General features: G+C 38.3%; 1 long non-coding RNA gene and 1 other non-coding gene across 2 annotated transcripts in view; one reads left to right on the forward strand and one right to left on the reverse strand.

Annotated features, from left to right (window-relative positions):
• LOC138702330 (uncharacterized) overlaps positions 1-23673 on the reverse strand; it is a 62435-nt gene that overhangs the window by 35815 nt on the left and 2947 nt on the right. The window lies entirely within an intron of this gene.
• Positions 2313-2385, forward strand: TRNAN-AUU (transfer RNA asparagine (anticodon AUU)). The gene has a single exon. It is a non-coding gene; the product is annotated as a tRNA-Asn (tRNA).

Below are 23673 nucleotides of genomic sequence, written 5' to 3' on the forward strand. Positions count from 1 at the left end.
CTGGCCGTGAAACCAGGTAGCCCGGGTTCGATTCCCGTTCGGGGCAAGTTACCTGGTTGAGGTTTTTCCGGGGTTTTGCCTCAACCCAATAAGAGCAAATGCTGGGTAAATTTCGGTGCTGGACCCCGGACTCATTTCACTAGCATTATCACCTTCATCTCATTCAGACGCTAAATAACCTGATATGATGTTCAAGCGTCGTAAAATAACCTACTAAAATAAAAAATATATAATTTAATAACATTTTGTGTATTTAATTGTGTCTGAATTTTTATGAGATTGCTTATAAACAAATAATTCACTAAACAAATCCAACAAATACTTAAGCAACAATAAATCAACAAATTGGCCTTTCTATTGGCTGCACGACAAAGAACCTCCTTATGGCGCCTAGAACGTGACGTTAGTTAGTTCTCTGTGTGGAAGCACAATCTGTTGTACAGTCTTAGAAAAAAGTTTTGTCGCACAAATACTTTACAAGCCCCAGAAAGGATGCAGTGCGCATGATCAGAGGACGAGCGACCTGGTTCACAAGAGAACGACTAATTGAGGTAATAAAATTAGTTTTGTTTCAATTAATATTTGAGGAGAAAAATTCGCTCCGGCGCCGGGGATCAAACCCGGGTCCTTGGCTCTACGTACCAAGCGCTCTGACCACTGAGCTACGCCGAATTAATAAATCCATAATATTCTCATAGCTAGCAGTGCATATGTCTGTACAGATTACTGTGCACTTAACTGCGGAATTCCGGCCAAACAAGTCACTCAACTGAGTGCGCTCCTAGTATAATGGCAGTTGACATTGGACATGTACGTCAACATATATGCCTTACTTGGAGTCAGGCCACAAAGGGAAACATTGAAGGAGGAGAGTTCGATCCGGTGCTGTGGATTGATTCGGCGTAGCTCAGTGGTCAGAGCGCTTGGTACGTAGAACCCTAGATCATATATGTAACAGATAACTCCTCGCTACATTAAAATCGGCAGCACTTTGAAGAGAACAACCGCCAGGATCGCCACCCGTCCGCCGTAAACGAACACGAGATGGCAGCACAGTCGCTAATGCAATTCAAATGGGTATTATGACGTGACTCCTTATGTAACAACTAGATGGCAGCATAGTAAACCTGACAAAAGTTGTTAACCTCAAAGCCTATAACCCCGACATATCAGATGATCTAGGGTTGAACCAAGGACCTGGGTTCGATCCCCGGCGCCGGAGCGAATTTTTCTCCTCAAATATTGTCAATATTACAGATATTATTCTGTATGACAAATTAATAAATCTATAATAATAGTTTTGTTTCGTTGTATGTCTGATCATGCGCACAGTCTCCTTTCTGGGACTTATAAAGTATCTGTGCGACAATTTTTTTTCTAATACTACATTTTCAATGTCTTAATGGAAAATGTGCTGTTTTTCTAAACACAACAAGGAAATGCGACATATGAAGCAGTTAAAAAAGCTAGTTAAGAATGTGAAGAAAGAATGTGACTTGTAGATGGTGTCGAGATTTTCTGCAATTGTAAAGCGCATATCAGGTAATCCCATGAGAAATTCTCGCGCTTACCCAACAACTTCACCAACGCTATGAGTGCTAAATAACCATGCAGTTGATACAATGTCGTTAAACAACCGATTAGAAAGCCTGCTCTGCAACTGAGTCAACTGGAGTTCACATATTATGCATAAGCTGTTGCTCCCGACATGTCATTCAGCAAGAAGATTTTTACGCAAGAATTGTTGATCGATATAATAATAAAATATATTAGATTCGATCCACAGGACTATTGCATTCATAAAATGTACAAAATAAGTCAATATAACAGTAGCAACTTATTTGGAGTGCAATTACATGTAACAACTACACATACAAATAAGATCTTAGAAGAATGACTATAGAGGAACCCGATAAGTAGAGTATACGTCTAGAAAACAGAAATTGTGTAACTACTATACAGGATGAACCGTAAATAATGTCGCAATTTCTTTGAAATGTTTGAAACAAAAATGTTTACTACAATACACTGTAAAATTCCTTTGCAGAACGAAGTTATATTTGAATAATTTCAAGGGAAAAATTGTTCCTGGGCCGGGTATTGATCCCGGGACCTCTGGTTGAACGTACCAGCGCTCTACCAACTGAGCTACCCGGTAACTCCACCCGACACAGTTTCCCTTTATATCCACACAACTCGCGTGGGCTGACGAAACGCCAGAGACCCACATCGAGTGCACACAATGTCTGTGTGACTTGGAATTGTGGTTTTCTGTTAACGTACACAGTGACGTATACGGTGTCGGGTGGAGTTCCCGGGTAGCTCAGTTGGTAGAGCGCTGGTACATTCAACCAGAGGTCCCGGGATCGATACCCGGCCCCGGAACAATTTTTTCCCTTGAAATTATTCAAATCTGCTTTATCTGAAAGACTAGATTTGCGAAGTTATATTTGTTCGTATCAAATTTCTTCACATTTAAAGGACAGAAATTCTTTCAATCATTTATTATTATAATACACTGCACTCTTAAACTGATTGAGCATATTGGGAATTAATTCAATTCCTTAAATATAGGTACTATATATTCTGTTTACAGACGACCAAATATAATCCTACTTTAGGAGCATCTTCAAGAGAATGCCGCAAAACTGAATGGAATATTAACGACATAAGTGCAAATATCGACTAGAAAAATAAAGGTAATGTCGTCACAAGGAAAACATTTACATCGAACGTAAATAGTGATAGATTCAGAAATAATATAGGCCTAACAGATTAATACTTTTAACTATTTAGCATGCAGTACTTCAATAAATGGAATTAATGTGGATCTAGAGGAAAGCATACAGAAGTACTTATTTTTATTGGACGCATTAATAGATATTTTGGAAGAAATATGAGGATGGAACTAAACAATAGAATAAATAACATTACATTTAAACTCGCCTTCTATTACGAAGTGAGACCTGGATATTGAGCAAGAAACTGAAGGAAGAATTGAGACGTCAGAAAGAAGGTTTCTGCGATGCAGTCTGGCAGTAGCACGAAGAAACAGATTGTGGAATGAACACCTGTGCAAGGAATTTAATGTAACCAAGATGGAAAATCAAATCCAAGAAGTAGCTATCAAACAATGAATGGCTCCCGAATGTCTACCGTAGCAAGTTTCCTTTAATGAACCCCAAGACAAACGAGATATCGGTCGTCTGCACCCAACATGGAAGCAACAATTCCATTGGTATCGGAACGGGGGAACCCCCATCCTTGACAGGAAGAAGAAAATCGAAATCCAGTGTATAGTATACAAAACATAGAAAAGAAATTGATATTTGGTCATCCCTGAACTGCGCCGTACACGCGCCATCTCTCAGATAGTTCTGAGATTCGGATCGCAAATAAAATCACGCTCAGTCATGACGAATTGTATTCCCAATCGGCTTCCGCGTTGATCAGAGTGCGTGAATTTACAAGTCACACCTGTTCCAGAGGAGAGCCGCCTGGGAATTTCATTTTGTGGAGGCTGTTCAAGTTCCTAACTTAACGGTTCGTTTACCAAACTTTTCCTTCCAGCTTCCAGGCTTCCACAATTAAACAGTCTGCACCGATACACCTCTCTCCTCTCCTGCTGCGAAACTACCGACACCTGGAGAAAATCTACCCCTTGACCTGAAATGACATCCTTCACTTGAACGGCATCGCTTTCGTTGTTACAAATTTGGTTGCTGTCTTCCGTGAACAATCGTTAGCAAATATCTGTAGCGTGATTGTTTAGATGATGACAATTTCACCTGACATCACTTGCCATGCTGTGGAAATGAGTTTCTTTGCCGATTATGTCTATGAACTAACAAGATATTCACAACTACAGGACTCCGAATAATTGCTATGGAATGGATTTATTGGGTTATTTTACGACGCTGTATCAACAGCTAGGTTATTTAGCGTCTGAATGAAATGAAGGTGATAATGCCGGTGAAATGAGTCCGGGGTCCAGCACCGAAAGTTACCCAGCATTTTCTCGTATTGGGTTGAGGGAAAACCTCGGAAAAAACCTCAACCAGGTAACGTGCCCCGACCGGGATTCGAACCCGGGCCACCTGGTTTCGCGGCCAGACGCGCTGACCGTTACTCCACAGGTGTGGACGCTATGGAATGGAAATACAATCTGATTCCCTCGCTAGAAACCTCAAACTTTGTTATAAAACTGTAATTTTACTTAAAGTTTGTCTTGAAATTTTGTATGCACATACCTTCAACAGGATCTGCTCATATCCTTCTGAGTTCTGATAGTATAGTATGCTATACCATACTTCATACATGATTATGATGTAAGATGTATGTGCAGACCAGAAGTATAGTATAATATACTTGCATTTGTGCCGTAGCTGTAACCTGCAGAATTTTTTCAGCATTTTTTCTCGTGTCAGTGACTTTTTTTAAGTATAGAATTATACTGAATTTAAAAATAAAACAGCAAATATCTCAGGACTCAGGAGGATATCCGATGCTGAAAATTATTCCCTTCCACATCCAAGCACTCTTGTACACGTCTCTCCAAATTCTGGAATACGTTTCTTAAAGTGGCGTCTGTAATGGATTCTATCTCCTGACGTACAGCTTCTTTCAGGGCTGCGATTGTGCAGGGTTTATTTCTGTACACTTTTCCCTTCAATAAATTTAAATTTTGAAATCATAAACAAAACCGCACATGATCCGTCGGTTGCAATTCTAGAACACATGACACACAACACACATGCCGCGTAATTATTTTTGCAGCTTTTTGACACGTGCAATATGGGAGATTAGTTTCTTCGGAAAGTCTTCGCAATTATTTTTATGGTGACGTCAATAATCGCTCCTTTACATCCTGTACTGCCTCCTGAAAACTGTATGAGAAGACTTCCCGTTATCTCTAACTTCGTTAAAAATTTCTAGATACACCAAATTTATAACACGTTTTCAATTAATAAATCGAAGTTAGATTTTCTGGCACGTATATTGTTTCCCATAAACCCTCCTCAATTGTCTGATTGTCTATGTGTATATAGCACCATACTATGAAGTTTTATGCAACACTGCATTTTATAGCATGCCACGACATTGAGGCACTCACGTATTTCTAGGAGATTTCAACGCAAGTTTAGACGTGAAATTTCTATACCTCCAGGATGAGTAATTCAATAATTGGAAACGGGCAACTATGCATTTTATTTGGTTAGTAAGGAAGGTAAGAACCACCTATATTAAGCACTTTCTTCGTTTTAAATGCTAATGAATTAAGGATGTATGATAGATAAGGTTATACTGACAAATTAATAACGTATTATGCTTATGTGTTTATAAATATGAATGCGTTGGTATTAAAAAAAAAGTTTGCCGACCCGGGTGGCGCAAGCCGTAGAGGCACGCAATGACTCTACGGCTTGGTCCGAAGGGTTGTGGGTTCGAGTCCCGCCTCGGGCATGGGTGTTGTGTTTGTGTTAGTTAGTAAACAGAAACAGAAAAACTGAAAACCTGAAAAACAGAAATATTTCGGAAAATGGCCTCTGGCCGGAATTAAAAAAAAAAAAAGCACAACCATTTTAAAATGCATGCTGGAACTGCTGGCTCGTTTTGCAGTACATTTATGACACCGCTGGGGTAGAATCGATGAGGAGAAAACACGTGGCATATTCCGGGGTTCCCACATTAAAACAAGAGTATTGTGTTTACGGAATTGACTGTGAATGTGCAGGATTGCCTAACTTCGTGTAAATAAGGCGCATAGTATATTTCATATTATTAATGACCAGGGAACGGATTTATATGGACTAAAAATATATGAAATATGTAAATATATATGTAGTTATTTTTACCAAAATATGGAATTAAATATGGATTTTTACCAAAATATGGAATTAAATATGGACTTAAAATTATAAAAAAATGACTATGTACGTTAAATATTGGTACATTTTAATCAAACTAAACAAAAAATATAATGGACGTACCTTATCTTCCAATGTAGTTTCAACAAAACACAATTTTTATTGTCTGTTACCATAACAATAGGTTACAAACATTTCTTTCAAGTGCTGAAAAGTGAATCTTCTTCTATTGTCTCTGAGGATAGATTTATACTGACTAAAAGAGCGTTCGACGTCACAAGAAGTAACTGGTACATAATTCAATTTCACAATGTCTGCTGGGGATAAGTCCAAGTTAATCTTCACTGTTGATTCACCACTCATCACAGCAACAACCTTTTGTAGTTCTTCATATCCAGGGTTTTTTGAAAGTACAGTGTCCACCTTAGCTCTTACTGCATCTGCAACTTTACCTCTACCACGATTCAGTTGTTCCACAGTACTATTTATAATTTCAAAACTTTCAGATAGTGAAAGGTGCCTATTTTGGAGACTTTTGAGCGTTTTTATGATGCATGAAAATGTATGCTGAATGTGAGCTAAGTCATTCTTCACACTTATGTCACAGGTAACTGTTTTCGCAGTATCAATTGAGACTGCATCTTCAGAGTCCAATGCAAGGAGAACATTGTTAATAGAGTCTATATGTTCGGCATAATATTCAACTGCTTCTAGCCATGTACCCCATCTAGTTAAAATTGGCTTTGGTGGCAATGGAATTTCAGGGTACATTTCTTTCAACACGTTAACTCTACTGGGAGCTTTGAGAAATACTTTTTTCACTGATGAAATCAACAAATCTACTTTAGGGAAATTGTCTCTGACCACTTCTGCCACACGATGAAATGCATGCGCCACACAAGTAAAATGAGTCAATTTAGGATATACAACAGATAATGCTTGTCCAGCTTTGACCATATAAGGGGCAGCATCGCTAATAAAGAATAACACATTATCGTACATAATACCCTTTGGCCACAGGATACCCATAGCTTCGTTGAACAGTTTAACTATAGTTTTGTTATTGCACTTTTCTAGAACATCACAATGTAAAAGAATTCGTTCAGAATATTGTTCACTTAACAAACCGATAACTACATTACCAACAAGTCTACCTTCTTTGTCGGGAGTCTCATCAATGGAAACCCAAATTGAACTATCTTTAATTTCATCTCTTATCTTCTGTATTGTCTCATCGTAGATGGATGGAGCATACGTCTTCCTAAGTGTTGACTCATCCGGGATTGTATGTTGAGTATATTTTTCAAGGAATTCCCTGAAGACCTTATTCTTTAGTTTGTAGAGAGGAATATCAGCAGAGATGAGAGAACGGCACAGGTCGATGTTAAACTCAGATCTTACATTCGATGTTGTTGGTTGTGTTAAAAACAATTGTCTCTGCTTGGAATTTAGTTGTTTGTTGGCCTGATGTTTACTAGTTGTAATGTGTTGTTGCACCAGGAACTTTTGTGTAGATGATACTGCACACTGACACAAATTACAAAATAATATTTTATTGTCAGTTGATAAACCATCTTCTTTAAATTCTGAAATGTAACTTGTTAGTTTTGATTTTAAATTGACTGAATGACGTACTTTTGGCATATTTACCGTCTTTATAGTATGATTTACAAAACTGAACCTATGTGTACTCTGACTGGCATTTAACTGTTGAGCTGCACAACTGAAGTCTGTTAAAAATTTTAAATTAAATTAATACAGTTTTGTAACTTACTTTCCCATTGTTGATAGGACTGCTAATTTTCAAATAACTCTGATGTTAAAGGGATTACTGAACATGTGTTTAAATCTCTATTGTTGAAATGTATTTTTAAAAGTTAATGGAATTTTGTTTTGTTTTATTGTTAAACCTAATATAATATGGACTGTTTTATATGAAATATGGAAAATATATGGAAATTAACGAAAATATGTACTAAACTCTAAAATATGGAAAAATATGGAAAATAAAAGTAGGATTTTTCAACCCTACACATTGTGAAACATAAAGATAATGCAAAATATAAATTATATTAGCTTTATAAGTAAATATGTATTTACATATAAATCCTTTCCCTGTTAATGACCTTGTCAAATTGAAAATCTTTGCAAAACAGATCCTGGTGCTAATGTTAGTAGAATCAATCGATTATGGGTAGAACATGTAGAAGCAACAATTCAAGCAATTCTCTTAAGCGTCGCGAACGACACACGACGAAAAAACCCGCATTCTGGATATGGTAATTACTGCCACACAACAGCTTTTGAGAAACGTAGAGCGGCGGGAACTGCGTTGACGGTGTGCTCCTGTGTTGCCTCACCACGTGGGAGCGGCCCTGCAATCCCACCGGAAGGAGGTTCAACTGCCTCTGTATACATAACTTTTTCCCACCATGATTATAAAACAGTGCTCTGTCCACAACCCAAAACACTAATTCAAGTATACAGTTATGTGGTATTATTATTATTATTACTATTATTATTATTATTATTATTATTATTATTATTATTGTTATGAGCTCTTCTGAGGTATGAGGTCACAGCACAGATGTTAGATTGCTGTTTTGAAACGGCATGGTATACAAATTAGAAATTAGAAAAGTAACACCACAGACACACGTGGTCAAAACATATCTTATAAGTAGGGCTAGGATTTTGATGACCTATAAATCATAAAAAAGTCCTAAAAACTATGCATTAATGATCTAAAAATCTTTCAAAAATGCCCTTAAAAATGCTCTAAAAGTTTATCTTACATTCTAAAATTGGCTTAGTAGGAAAAGAAGTTTTGTGCTACTTAATATTTAGACTAATAATTAAATTAAATTCTAGTACCAACATTTAAGTTTATTTCATTTTACATATTTTTTTTCTAAGTGGTACACTTTAATTAATTATTTTACCTGATGTAGTTTCCATGTAGTCCATCACAAGGCCGCTCTTACACGGAATTAGTAAGTATAGAGGAGTCTATATTGAAGGGATAGTTGGACTGGTCCATTACATGGGATGTACTACGTTAAAAGAGCAATATTTGTGTAAAAAAACGATTAAAATATTGTACAAAATAATGAGTATTAGCCACCGGCGAAGTTCGGTCGGTTAAGGCGCTTGCCTGCCGATTCGGAGTTGCGCTCGGGCGCGGGTTCGATTCCCGCTCGGGCTGATTATCTGGTTGGCTTTTTTCCGAGGTTTTTCCCAACCGTAAGACAAATGTCAGGTAATCTATGGCGAATCCTCGGCCTCATCTCGCCAAATAGCATATCACTATCACCAACTCCATCAACGCTAAATAACCTCGTAGTTGTTACAGCGTCGTTAAATAACCAAGTAAAAAATAAAGGGTATTAATGGACAAAATATGTAGACAAAATATCAAAGGAAATAAACATTATTTTATATTAATAATGAGGATTTGTGGCCAGAATTAAATGAAAATGCCTCAAAAATGTCCGAATAACACAAAAGATGCTGTTATGAGTTGAAACAGGCAAAAAATGCCTAACAAATATGTCTTAAAACACTCAGTTTATCACATAACATATAAATACTAAAGCGGCTATGTTTCTGGCTTACTAGAAAAAAGATGCAATTTCATCAAAATCCTAGCCCTAGATATGAGTAATGGGCATGTCTAGTATGACACAACGGGTCTGTTTAGTTAGTATGTTTGAAAACTACCGCGATATTCTTCAGTATGTTCGACGTACACAAATAAAAATAAATAGTGACTGGATTTTATGTAGCGCAAGACTATCATTTCAATCCGGGTATTATAAATGTCTCGACAATATTTAAATATTCATTTAGTCTGTAATTATTATAAATGAGTTTCTCGATCATTCAGTAGGCTTAGTAATTCCTTAAATCGCTAACTTTAACTCTGGATGTTGGGGGATACGAAATCCGTAACCCTTCTTAAATGCGAAATGCATTGACCTTCGGTTTTCAGTTTTCATTGAAATAACATTTATTAGAAATATTTACATTGCTACAGACGGTTACTATGGTGATTGTAGCAGTATATCAATATTATAAGTCTTTAAAATAAATTTATCGTCTTCAGATGAAGATGTATACAACATCAATACACGAAGAGTGTATAAAAATGTGGTTGATTTCTTTACAACACATAGCGAAAAAGCTCCAGGGACGTTTTACCCTGAATAAAGTTGCAGTCACGGATTTGGTACCAGATAGCCTACAAAATAGCTTATCACGTTTCACGCGAAAGAGTGCTTTGTGCCAACTGGACGAGTACTGATAGTTCTTAGATTTTATGCGACTTTTATGTTGTGAATAAGACTGTGTTGAGATATAGATTTAGAAAACAATGTCATGCATCACTAGTTCCATCTACTTGAGTCTAGTAGAACTACGACCTCATTCGTCAAATCCTTCATCAGTTAACAATTAATTAACAAACTAACAAATCTTTGGAGAAATCCAGTAGTAATTGCAGAACTAGCAACTTCAAGGATTGATAACTAATGGCCATTATCCAGTTTTTCGACAAACCGGCCTTTAGTGAGTGACACTGAGTACTAGAGAAACAGACGTCAGAAACTGTAAGGGTCACTTCAACATTTACTTGAGTTGAAATGCTGTAGTGCCCACCACAATATCATCAGCACTAATACATATTATAACAGCGAATTTTACATAGAACTGGTTAAACGTGCGCCAATACCGACCGAGTCCAGCATGGCGTGGTATTCGGGCCACTACCCTTTGGGAACAGACGGACTCGGATGTGCAATAAGCCTGACAGGCCGTCACGAGATGGACGAGATCCACAGTTGAACGACAAACAAGGACGAGCGTCGTAGGAAAAACTAGACTTCGTCTTCAGCCCGGAATGCGGCTGACAATGTCGACCAAAAAAACAGGCGAGAGGATTCACGTAACAGAACCAAATCATCTGTAATTCAGCATGGCGTAATTGGTTTCGGAAGCTTTTCCAAGTCTAATCTTCCTTCATTACTTTTAGGTGCTTCATTCCTTAAAGAGACCCATGGATTATTGTTTAGGTACTTCATTCCTTAAAGAGACCCATGGATTATTGTTTAGGTACTTCATTCCTTAAAGAGACCCATGGATTATTGTTTAGGTACTTCATTCCTTAAAGAGACCCATGGATTATTGTTTAGGTACTTCATTCCTTAAAGAGACCCATGGATTATTGTTTAGGTACTTCATTCCTTAAAGAGACCCATGGATTATTGTTTAGGTACTTCATTCCTTAAAGAGACCCATGGATTATTGTTTAGGTACTTCATTCCTTAAAGAGACCCATGGATTATTGTTTAGGTACTTCATTCCTTAAAGAGACCCATGGATTATTGTTTAGGTACTTCATTCCTTAAAGAGACCCATGGATTATTGTTTAGGTACTTCATTCCTTAAAGAAACCCATGGATTATTGTTTAGGTACTTCATTCCTTAAAGAAACCCATGGATTATTGTTTAGGTACTTCATTCCTTAAAGAGACCCATGGATTATTGTTTAGATACTTCATTCCTTAAAGAGACACATGGATTATTGTTTAGGTACTTCATTCCTTAAAGAGACACATGGATTATTGTTTAGGTACTTCATTCCTTAAAGAGACCCATGGATTATTGTTTAGGTACTTCATTCCTTAAAGAGACCTATGGATTATTGTTTTTTTCGGCATTTAATTTATTTCATGCCATGCAATTACTTCTATAAAAGAAATTGACTTATTTTGTTTCACAAATGCCAAATTATATAGCTGCAATTAATAACTACTAGATAGTTCCACATTTTGTTTTACTTCATTTCCTTTATTAATTGTATTCTTTACCATAGGCGGCGTTATGGGGGAACATGGTGGGCATTGTCCCCCAAACTCATGTGAACTCTTTTTTTTTTTCTACTAACGTTAGAAAATATTGAATTCAAAAGATTTTTCTCGCTTTTGTTTATGATTAATTTTCTGTGCTTAAATTGACGAAACAATGTCTTCAGATCATGTGTCTGGACTATAATATTTATTTTAAATTTCTGAATGTATAAGAATTTCTATACCTCTGTAATATTTCTCTGTAACAGCCTGTACTCATGTGTTAGAAGTCTGGAGGTGTTCAGGCCTCTACTTGGAGAATTACAGTATGAATAACATACTGCACAACAATGCAGAAAAAGAAAAGTGATCCCGGTATAATGTGTAGACTTTAAGACGAGATTAAATAAAATAATTAGAAATTACGTTTCATATGATATCTAGCTTTTTGAAATAAACAGATAGATTAAATGTAAAATTGTCTATATATTTTGTTACAATTTTACTTTCAATTTATTGTTGTGAATATGTTATAAAAATACCGATCGGTGACAACATGTGTATGGATGTAACACTGCAAGAAACATGCCCTCCGAAAATATCTTTATTAAATGATTATATTTCGATATACTGTACCAAAGTCAAGCTATAACAGGGGAGGGAGGTAAATGATGTCCCCCATATCCTCGTTATATCGGGGTTCTATGGTTTTCCTTTGCCCCCCCCCCCCAAGGAAACTTCTCTCTCCGCCTACGTTCTTTACTAATTACAATAAAACTAGTAATATTGCTAAATGGGTCTATATTTTGAAATCATTGCACTTTCAGGATCCACTGTATTTCAATTTTTTTTTATTTTATTGGGTTATTTTACGACGCTGTATCAACATCTAGTTATTTAGCGTCTGAATGAAATGAAGGTGATAATGCCGGTGAAATGAGTCCAGGGTCCAGCACCGAAAGTTACCCAGCATTTGTTAGTAGTATTAGTAGTAGTATTTATTTATTTAACCTGGTAGAGATAAGGCCGTCAGGCCTTCTCTGCCCCTCTACCAGGAGATTCCAACTACAATATCAACAATAAAATTACAATTAGTATTAAATTTACAATTACAATTACAAATAATATTACAATTAGTATTAAATTTACAATTACAATAAAATCAAAGTACGAAAAGATTACTTGAATAATTAAAGCTAGATAATTTATCATAGAGAAACAAAGAATATTTTATATTTACTGAATTACAAATTAAATCTAGAATAACAAAATTTGTTCGTATTGGGTTGAGGGAAAACCCCGGAAAAACCTCAACCAGGTAACTTGCCCCGACCGGAATTCGAACCCGGGCCACCTGGTTTTCCGGCCAGACGCGCTGACCGTTACTCCACAGGTGTGGACCTGTATTTCAATGTATTTTCATTTTAAAATAAATAATTATTCATTATTAATAAATAAAATAATGAAGCTGTGCTAGAAACAGTGGGTAAAGAAAGAATGATGCTGAAACTGATCAGGAAGAGGAAAAGGAATTGGCTGGGTCACTGGCTGAGAAGAAACTGCCTACTGAAGGATGCACTGGAAGGAATGGTGAACGGGAGAAGAGTTCGGGACAGAAGAAGATATCAGATGATAGTTCGTAGGCGGAGCCTAAGAGAAAGCGGAAAATAGGAAAGATTGGAGAATGCTGGATTTGCGGAAGGACAGGTCTTTCACTGCAAACACAGCATTCTCCAATCTTCCGTATGTTTTGCCTTCCTCTTAGTCTCCGCATATGATCCATATATCTTAATGTCGTCTATCATCTTCATCTGCCCTGAACATTTCTCTCGTTAACCATTTCTTGCAGTGTATTCTCTTCCTGATCACTCATTACGAAAAAAAAAAAAAAGTGCGAAAATCAACCTACTGAGGTACATCAGGAAAAATGCGACATATAAGACTCCACTATACCATATTATAACATCGATCGAAGTTATTGGATTACTGATTGGGGCTAGAGGAACCATCACAAAAAGATTCGCGCATTTTTGCAAGCAGTTTGGTCTAGGAAAAACTCTTGTCACTGAAGTATCTCTGTCTGCAGTGAAGGGATCTATAAAAATCCTAAGAAACCATCTCTACACGTAAATAGATTGATCTTTTCCTATGGCGATTTGCTCACTTAAGTTGGGTCTTGCAACTAGTGCTAAATAGACGACTGTGATCACCTGATAGCAAATAGATACCGTACTAGGAAATTTTATGTTTCTTCTGGAAATAATGATCTTTTGTTTAGTCGTCTTCAATTATTTATAATTGTGTTATTTCTCCATTGTTTTTTTTTCATTATAATTGTGTACCTACCATTTACTAAAAAAAAAAAAAAAAAAAAAAAAAAAAAACAATTTTATGGTAAGTTTTGTCTTCTAGGCAGCCTTCACTTGGAGGAAGCTGAATAAAATTCAAAATAATCATTATTATTATTATTATTATTATTATTATTATTATTATTATTATTATTTAGCACCTGCAACCTAAAGACAAATTTTGGTGACGAGGAACTGCGGAGTTCCGTCAGTAAAGACGCCGCCGCCCGCGGGCAAGCAAGAGGCGTGTCTGCACTCATAGCGCACAACAGGCGGATCGTGGGTGGGCGTCGCACACGTGATTACGGCCCAGAGATGCCGCCTGCCTACGAACGTGTCGGCCCAACTTTCTCTAAGCACTCTCGCCACTTTCACTGCAAAAAATCATGTCTGCCTCGTATTCTGACTACAGCTTTTGTTGCTTGTGCGTTTGGTACAGGACTTGCTGAGTGTGGGCTTCCCTGGATACTCGTGAGCTGCCAGACTGGAGAAGAATGTCGGTGGCAAGTCTAGCTTTTGCACGAGCAGCTGTGATCTAGGCTGGCTCGCGTGAACAATGCGAAGTTGGCATCACTCTTCTTCCGCCCTTAAATTATTGCGAATTCCCTTACGAGTGTCGCCATTCAGAAAATTAGGGTGGTATTCATAGACATTTCGCAGCACGCGCTACGAGCGTACTAAGCTAGCCCCGGCTATCCACTGGTTACTAGTACAGAATTCAAATCATATCCCATCGCTAACACTGGTTTATGAATACGAAAAACGCTGATCATCCACCGGAAACCCGCGCTAAAAATGTCTATGAATACGGCCCTTCAAGTCCAATTTGTTGTTAACCAAGGCAGCGCACAATAGGCCAGAACGCAAACCTAGCTGGACAAATTAACAACTTCTCCCTTATAGAATAGTTTTTTTTTTATGAAATTTTGTATAGACCCAGAAACAAAATTCAAGTGGCCCAAAACACTGAGCATGCGCAGTATGTTATAATTGGAACTTAGAAAATTCAGGTGCTCAAATTTTGTTTCTGGGTCTGTACAATAGCTACATATTTTTTGTGTACGAACTCTCATTACGTTTGTATCCTACTTCTAAGTTGTGTACAAAGCTTCATAAAAATCTATTAGGAGAGAAGTTATTAATTTTGTCTAAAAACACACTCTTGGTATAAAGTAGTATTTTCTCTTATACACGGACATCATTTTATTTTTACTTCAATTTTTATTGTACCTGAGTTTTTAACGTACTTCACTCCCACCCCCTCTACTAGTAAACTTCCAACCGTTCTCCACACAGAACCAAGCGTATACAGTCAAAGTCGCCTTAAGGTCATAGTAAACACAAACCGTACTGAGTGAGTATAGTACGTTCCAGAAATATGTTCGCGATTCCCAGTGACGAAAGAGCTTTCAATATTGAATCATATTTTCGCACAGGGATTGTCGTCCGATTGCCTATGTCGCATGCCGGTTTCCCCCACCCGCTTCTGCTCGCCCCTCTATAAAGGCTGGGCTGTCTTAGCTCTTTTCTGAAAACATTAATTTCTGTTAGGAATTGGACGTCTACGTAATATTATACAACTGTTTAAAATTATTTAAATAAAAGGGCCTCGTTAAGTAATTAACTGTCACGTGATTCCCCTCCTTTCTACGACCCTGCGACAAAACCACTTGGACGGACAGTAGATAGCATGTCTGAGTAATTTTATCTGTGCGGGTCGGGCAGAAATGAAGATTGAATTTACAGTACGTAAGGTCTCTTTTATAGAGTAGGTCCAGGATTATTTGAACATGAGTTACTGATACGAAGTACCAACCTGGTATTTGGAATTACGTATAATAGTCTATAGTGCGATAATATGCACATTAGAACTGAAGCCTGTATCGAAATAAACGGCCACCATTTTCAAAATAGTGTTTAAATATCCATATTATGATTATTTTTCAATTTAACTTCATTCTCTATATTATACGCTAATATGCTATAGACAGTATAATATACACTGCATAATGAATACGTCCGAATGGATAGCTCAGTTCGTGAGTAAAAACACTTACTGTTAATACAGTACTGTATTTTGATTAAACAAAAACCTAATGAAATTATCAAACTCAAAATAGCGATATTTCCTACTTTACGTAAATGGATGAACTACTTTTCTTCCCTCCTATACCTAGTAAAGTGATTTGTTTGTATTTTACGCCAGTATCATCGAACTCCAGTCGTGGAAGAGGATAGCAAACTGTGTTTTCGATTCTCAATCGTTAATCCAAAGGTATAGCCAGGTTAATATTAGAAATATTAGTAAAAATAAAATGATGTCCCTGTACAAACATAATCAGAGTTTATGCAGAAAACATATAACTTCTATACAAAGTTTCATAAACAATTTAGAAGAGAAATTATAAAATAAATAAATGTAATTATCACAAATTGTTAATTCTTTTAATGAATGTGTGCGTGCATGTGAAAAGAGACCACTTGGCAGCTTTTAGTTTCAGATAAAGACAATGATTTGAGCATGATCCAGTTGACGTAGGACTTTAATATTGATACAGTTTATTGCTTAGGGTGTGATCATATCAAACGCATATAAAAATTCACCAGTTTGAATCCTCTCTTTGTTTTTTTTTAATTATATCTGAAACTAGAAGCCGGCAAGTGGTCCCTTTTCATATGCATGAACACAAATGTACAACTTCCTCCCTACGTCCAGTTTGTATATCCCTTGCGAACACAACACTACTTGATGCATCACAGCAGTTAGATCTAGAGCACACAGACGCTTCCAGGACGTTTCCGCGTGCTCAAATCGTGATATCGCTGCCAGGGCCGTATGTAGACATTCTGCAGCCCGGGCAGTTTATTGTATTTTACCGCCCAGTTATTTAATCGATGAAGTTCAATGCAAAGAGTCAACAGGGTCATTACTTCAACAACTACAGCAGTCATAAGTCATGTGCACTCGGTTTCGATCTGCTCTTGGAAGAGATGATGGAAAATTGAAAGTCATACAGCACAATTTGAAAATGTTTTAAAAACTTTTTATATATATAAAAACTATTTTAAAATAATAGATAATATTTTTCGATAAATTATTCCAATGTACCTCTTACTATCTTCTACTTATCTGGGGAAATGAAATATCACTATCTTTATTGGCAAAGACTACTGTATACAGTGTACTATATCTGTATGACGTGAAACAACAACATTATTACTTAAGACAGAAGCAGACGACACGGAAGTACCAGGTTCTTGGGCCGAAGTTTTCGAATCGAATTTCTTAAAAAATAAAAATTATTCTAGTTTTGGAATTTATATGATTGATTCGTTTTCCGAACAGTCTTCTTTTGGCTGGTTTGTTAAGTACCCGTTCAGATAACTGACGTTCTGTATTTCATTCTTTAACATTCTCCTCTTCTGCTTTTCCTCACAACATAGGCTTAGTTATAATTGTATGTATGTATGTATGTATGTATGTATGTATGTATGTATGTATGTATGTAGGCTATGTATGTATTATGTATGTATGTATGTATGTATGTATGTATGTATGTATGCTCCAACAACTGTAGCAACTGTAGAGTTGTGGGATTAACACTACGCTTTTCACAGAACCCTAGATACAAATAGCAAAATAGCTTAAGTCAGGTGATCAAGGAGGCCAAGGTACAGATTCACTTCGAACAGTACTTCGTCGATCATTTCGAGTTATATGCATCACGTTTATAGCAAAATACATACACCACATACAATATCCTGAAGAGGAAAGTGCTAGAAAGAATACACTGTAGGAACTGGAGGTACCGTTAGGTTATTTGGAAGAACGCGTGGGTCCACACCTGTGGAGTAACGGTTAGCTCATCTGGCCGCCAAACCAGGTGGTCCGGGTTCGATTTCCGGTCGGGGCAAGTTACCTGGTTGAGGTTTTTCCCTGGATTTTCCCTCAACCCAATATGAGAAAATACTGGGTAACTTTCGGTGCTAGACCACGGACTCATTTCACCGGTATCATCACCTTAATCTCATTCAGACGCTGAATAACCTAAGATGTTGATACAGCGTCGTAAAATAACCTACTAAAAAAAAAAGAACGCGTGGCCTAATAATAATAATCAGAAGCTCGCCTGGTATTGCTACCCACACGTTTAAAGAGGAACGTTACTGACGTCATGACTATGAATTACATGTGACTTTCGTCAGACCAAATGTAATAATTATGGCAATTAAAAATACTATCACGAGTAAACCATGTTCCCTCGGTGAATAAAATCTTGTTAACAATATCAGAGTTCACGACACGGTTGTAGCTTCCACCGACAGACGTTAGCTCTGGTAGGGAAGTCCGTAGCACACTTTTTACGCATTGGAGGTCTAGGGGTACAGCAACTGACGACTGTTTTACTCCTTGTAACACCAGGGCATTATTTCGTTAATCCTATACACGCTCATCAATCCAAGTCCGTCACTTCATTCATGCTATACTCATATTCATCCATCCCAGTCCGTCACTTCAATCATGCTACACTCATATTCATCCATCCCAGTCCGTCACTTCATTCATGCTACACTCATATTCATTCACCCCAGTCCGTCATTTCATTCATGCTATACTCATATTCATCCATCCCAGTCCGTCACTTCATTCATGCTATACTCATATTCATCCATCCCAGTCCGTCACTTCATTCACGCTATACTCATATTCATCCATCCCAGTCCGTCACTTCATTAATGCTATATTCATATTCATCCACCCCAGTCCGTCACTTCAATCATGCTATACTCACATTCATCCATCCCAGTCCGTCACTTCATTCATGCTATATTCATATTCATCCATCCCAGTCCGTCACTTCATTCATGCTATACTCATATTCATCCATCCCAGTCCGTCACTTCATTCATGCTATACTCATATACACCCATCCCAGTCCGTCACTTCATTCATGCTATACTCATATTCACCCATCCCAGTCCGTCACTTCATTCATGCTATACTCATATACATCCATCCCAGTCCGTCACTTCATTCATGCTATACTCATATTCACCCATCCCAGTCCGTCACTTCATTCATGCTATACTCATATTCACCCATCCCAGTCCGTCACTTCATTCATGCTATACTCATATTCATCCATCCCAGTCCGTCACTTCATTCATGCTATACTCATATTCACCCATCCCAGTCAGTCACTTCATTCATGCTATACTCATTCATCCATCCCAGTCCGTCACTTCATTCATGCTATACTCATATACATCCATCCCAGTCCGTCACTTCATTCATGCTATACTCATGTTCATCCATCCCAGTCCGTCACTTCATTCATGCTATACTCATATTCATCCTTCCCAGTCCGTCACTTCATTCACGCTATACTCATATTCATCCATCCCAGTCCGTCACTTCATTCATGCTATACTCATATTGATCCATCCCAGTCCGTCACTTCATTCATGCTATACTCATATTCATCCATCCCAGTCCGTCACTTCATTCACGCTATACTCATATTCATCCATCCCAGTCCGTCACTTCATTCACGCTATACTCATATTCATCCATCCCAGTCCGTCACTTCATTCATGCTATACTCATATTCATCCATCCCAGTCCGTCACTTCATTCACGCTATACTCATATACATCCATCCCAGTCCGTCACTTCATTCACGCTATACTCATATTCATCCATCCCAGTCCGTCACTTCATTCATGCTATACTCATATTCATCCATCCCAGTCCGTCACATCATTCATGCTATACTCATATACATCCATCCCAGTCCGTCACTTCATTCATGCTATACTCATATACATCCATCCCAGTCCGTCACTTCATTCATGCTATACTCATATTCATCAATCCCATTCCGTCACTTCATTCACGCTATACTCATATACATCCATCCCAGTCCGTCACTTCATTCATGCTATACTCATATACATCCATCCCAGTCCGTCACTTCATTCACGCTATACTCATATACATCCATCCCAGTCCGTCACTTCATTCACGCTATACTCATATTCATCCATCCCAGTCCGTCACTTCATTCACGCTATACTCATATTCATCCATCCCAGTCCGTCACTTCATTCATCCTATACTCATATTCATCCATCCCAGTCCGTCACATCATTCATGCTATACTCATATTTATCCATCCCAGTCTGTCACTTCATTCATCCTATACTCATATTCATCCATCCCAGTCCGTCACTTCATTCATGCTATACTCATATTCATCCATCCCAGTCCGTCACTTCATTCACGCTATACTCATATTCATCCATCCCAGTCCGTCACTTCATTCACGCTATACTCATATTCATCCATCCCAGTCCGTCACTTCATTCATGCTATACTCATATTCATCCATCCCAGTCCGTCACTTCATTCACGCTATACTCATATACATCCATCCCAGTCCGTCACTTCATTCACGCTATACTCATATTCATCCATCCCAGTCCGTCACTTCATTCATGCTATACTCATATTCATCCATCCCAGTCCGTCACTTCATTCACGCTATACTCATATACATCCATCCCAGTCCGTCACTTCATTCACGCTATACTCATATTCATCCATCCCAATCCGTCACTTCATTCACGCTATACTCATATTCATCCATCCCAGTCCGTCACTTCATTCATCCTATACTCATATTCATCCATCCCAGTCCGTCACATCATTCATGCTATACTCATATTCATCCATCCCAGTCCGTCACTTCATTCATGCTATACTCATATTCATCCATCCCAATCCGTCACTTCATTCACGCTATACTCATATTCATCCATCCCAGTCCGTCACTTCATTCATCCTATACTCATATTCATCCATCCCAGTCCGTCACATCATTCATGCTATACTCATATTCATCCATCGCAGTCTGTCACTTCATTCATCCTATACTCATATTCATCCATCCCAGTCCGTCACTTCATTCACGCTATACTCATATTCATCCATCCCAGTCCGTCACTTCATTCATGCTATACTCATATTCATCCATCCCAGTCCGTCACTTCATTCATGCTATACTCATATTCACTCATCCCAGTCCGTCACTTCATTCATGCTATACTCATATACATCCATCCCAGTCCGTCACTTCATTCACGCTATACTCATATTCATCCATCCCAGTCCGTCACTTCATTCACTCTATACTCATATTCATCCATCCCAGTCCGTCACTTCATTCATCCTATACTCATATTCATCCATCCCAGTCCGTCACATCATTCATGCTATACTCATATTCATCCATCCCAGTCCGTCACTTCATTCATCCTATACTCATATTCATCCATCCCAGTCCGTCACTTCATTCATGCTATACTCATATTCATCCATCCCAGTCCGTCACTTCATTCATGCTATACTGATATTCACTCATCCCAGTCCGTCACTTCATTCATCCTATACGCATATTCATCCATCCCAGTCCGTCACTTCATTCATCCTATACGCATATTCATCCATCCCAGTCCGTCACTTCATTCATCCTATACTCATATTGTTGTCCACATTTCCGACAGTCTCCCTCCACCTACCCATCTAGTTTCGTCTGTCCATTCGCTCATGTAATCGTCCTTACTGAACTTCTTAACATATTGTTAATATGCAATATTCTGGGTCCTCCTAGCATCAGTATTGTTTCATGCTAAACGCGTAAGAACCCGTAGTTCATGTACGTTACGCTGTAGCGAACCGATGTGCACGTAACAAAGATGCGCAGTAGCCTGCGTTAAATTGGGCTGCAGCAGTTGCTGAGCGACCTCTAGGGCTTTGTGATCCGTACACAGACATGAGAAACGCACAAAAATGTAACTGTTACTGCATTAACTAAAACGATTTCATGACCTTACTTTCGAAAACCGAAGGAAATTCGTTGTCGCATTTTCCATCAAGACAATAAAAATATTATGTGACGAAGGTTTCCCGGGCTGAGATGCCGTGGCCTACTGGGGTCGTTTCTACTAGTAGACCACTGCATCTTAGCCCGGAAAATCTTCATCACATAGACACCGGCCGTGAAAGCCTATGTGCCAAAAAAATTTTATATTTTTACTTAGTTATTTCACGACGCTGTATCAACTATTTGGTTATTTAGCGTCGATGGAATTCGTGATAACAAAGTGGTATTTGGTGAGATGAGATTATCTGACATTGGCCTTACGGTTTGGGAAAACCTCGGAAAAACCAACTCGGGTAATCAGCCCAGGCGGGAATCGAACCAGCGCCCGATCACAACTCCGGATCTGCAGGCAAACGCGCTACCTCTCAAACTACACTGGTAGCTTCTAGACTTTGTTGACAGCGACACAGAAGTCATTAGTTTGAATTTTGGACGATTGCACTGTAGGCCTAATTTATTTATTAATGCGGAATACAGATTTATGAATTTGTCTTCAGTGTAACCGGAGTACGAAGGGATAGTTTAGCTATTCTAAATACGCAGGCGTCAGCCTCCAAACTTTTTTTTTTTAGTAGGTTATTTTACGATGCTTTTATCAACATCTTAGGTTATTTAGCGTCTGAATGAGATGGTGATAATGCCGGTGAAATGAGTCCGGGGTTCAGCACCGAAAATTACCCAGCATTTGCTCATATTGAGTTGACGGAAAACCCCGGAAAAATCCTCAACCAGGTAAATTGCCCCGACCGGAAATCGAACCCCGGTCACCTGTTATCGCGGCCAACCCCGCTGACCGTTACTCCACAGGGGTGGACTCCAAACTGTATACTTACTTACAAATGGCTTTTAAGGAACCCGAAGGTTCATTGCCGCCCTCACATAAGCCCTCCAGCGGTCCCTATCCTGTGCAAGATTAATCCAGTCTCTATCATCATACCCCACCTCCCTCAAATCCATTTTAATATTATCCTCCCATCTACGTCTCGGCCTCCCTAAAGGTCTTTTTCCCTCCGGTCTCCCAACTAACACTCTATATGCATTTCTGGATTCGCCCATACGTGCTACATGCCCTGCCCATCTCAAACGTCTGGATTTCAAGTTCCTAATTATGTCAGGTGAAGAATACAATGCGTGCAGTTCTGTGTTGTGTAACTTTCTCCATTCTCCTGTAACTTCATCCCGCTTAGCCCCAAATATTTTCCTAAGCACCTTATTCTCAAACACCCTTAACCTATGTTCCTCTCTCAGAGTGAGAGTCCAAGTTTCACAGCCATATAGAACAACCGGTAATATAACTGTTTTATAAATTCTAACTTTCAGATTTTTGGACAGCAGACTGGATGATAAGAGCTTCTCAACCGAATAATAACAGGCATTTCCCATATTTATTCTGCGTTTAATTTCCTCCCGAGTGTCATTTACATTTGTTACTGTTGCTCCAAGATATTTGAATTTTTCCACCTCTTCGAAGGATAAATCTCCAATATTTATATTTCCATTTCGTACAATATTCCCGTCACGAGACATAATCATATATTTTGTCTTTTCGGGATTTACTTCCAAACCGATCGCTTTACTTGCTTCAAGTAAAATTTCCGTGTTTTCCCTAACCGTTTGTGTATTTTCTCCTAACATATTCACGTCATCTGCATAGACAAGAAGCTGA

The sequence above is a fragment of the Periplaneta americana genome, chromosome 6, assembly GCF_040183065.1.
Source record: "Periplaneta americana isolate PAMFEO1 chromosome 6, P.americana_PAMFEO1_priV1, whole genome shotgun sequence".
NCBI classification, from domain to species: Eukaryota; Metazoa; Arthropoda; class Insecta; order Blattodea; family Blattidae; genus Periplaneta; species Periplaneta americana.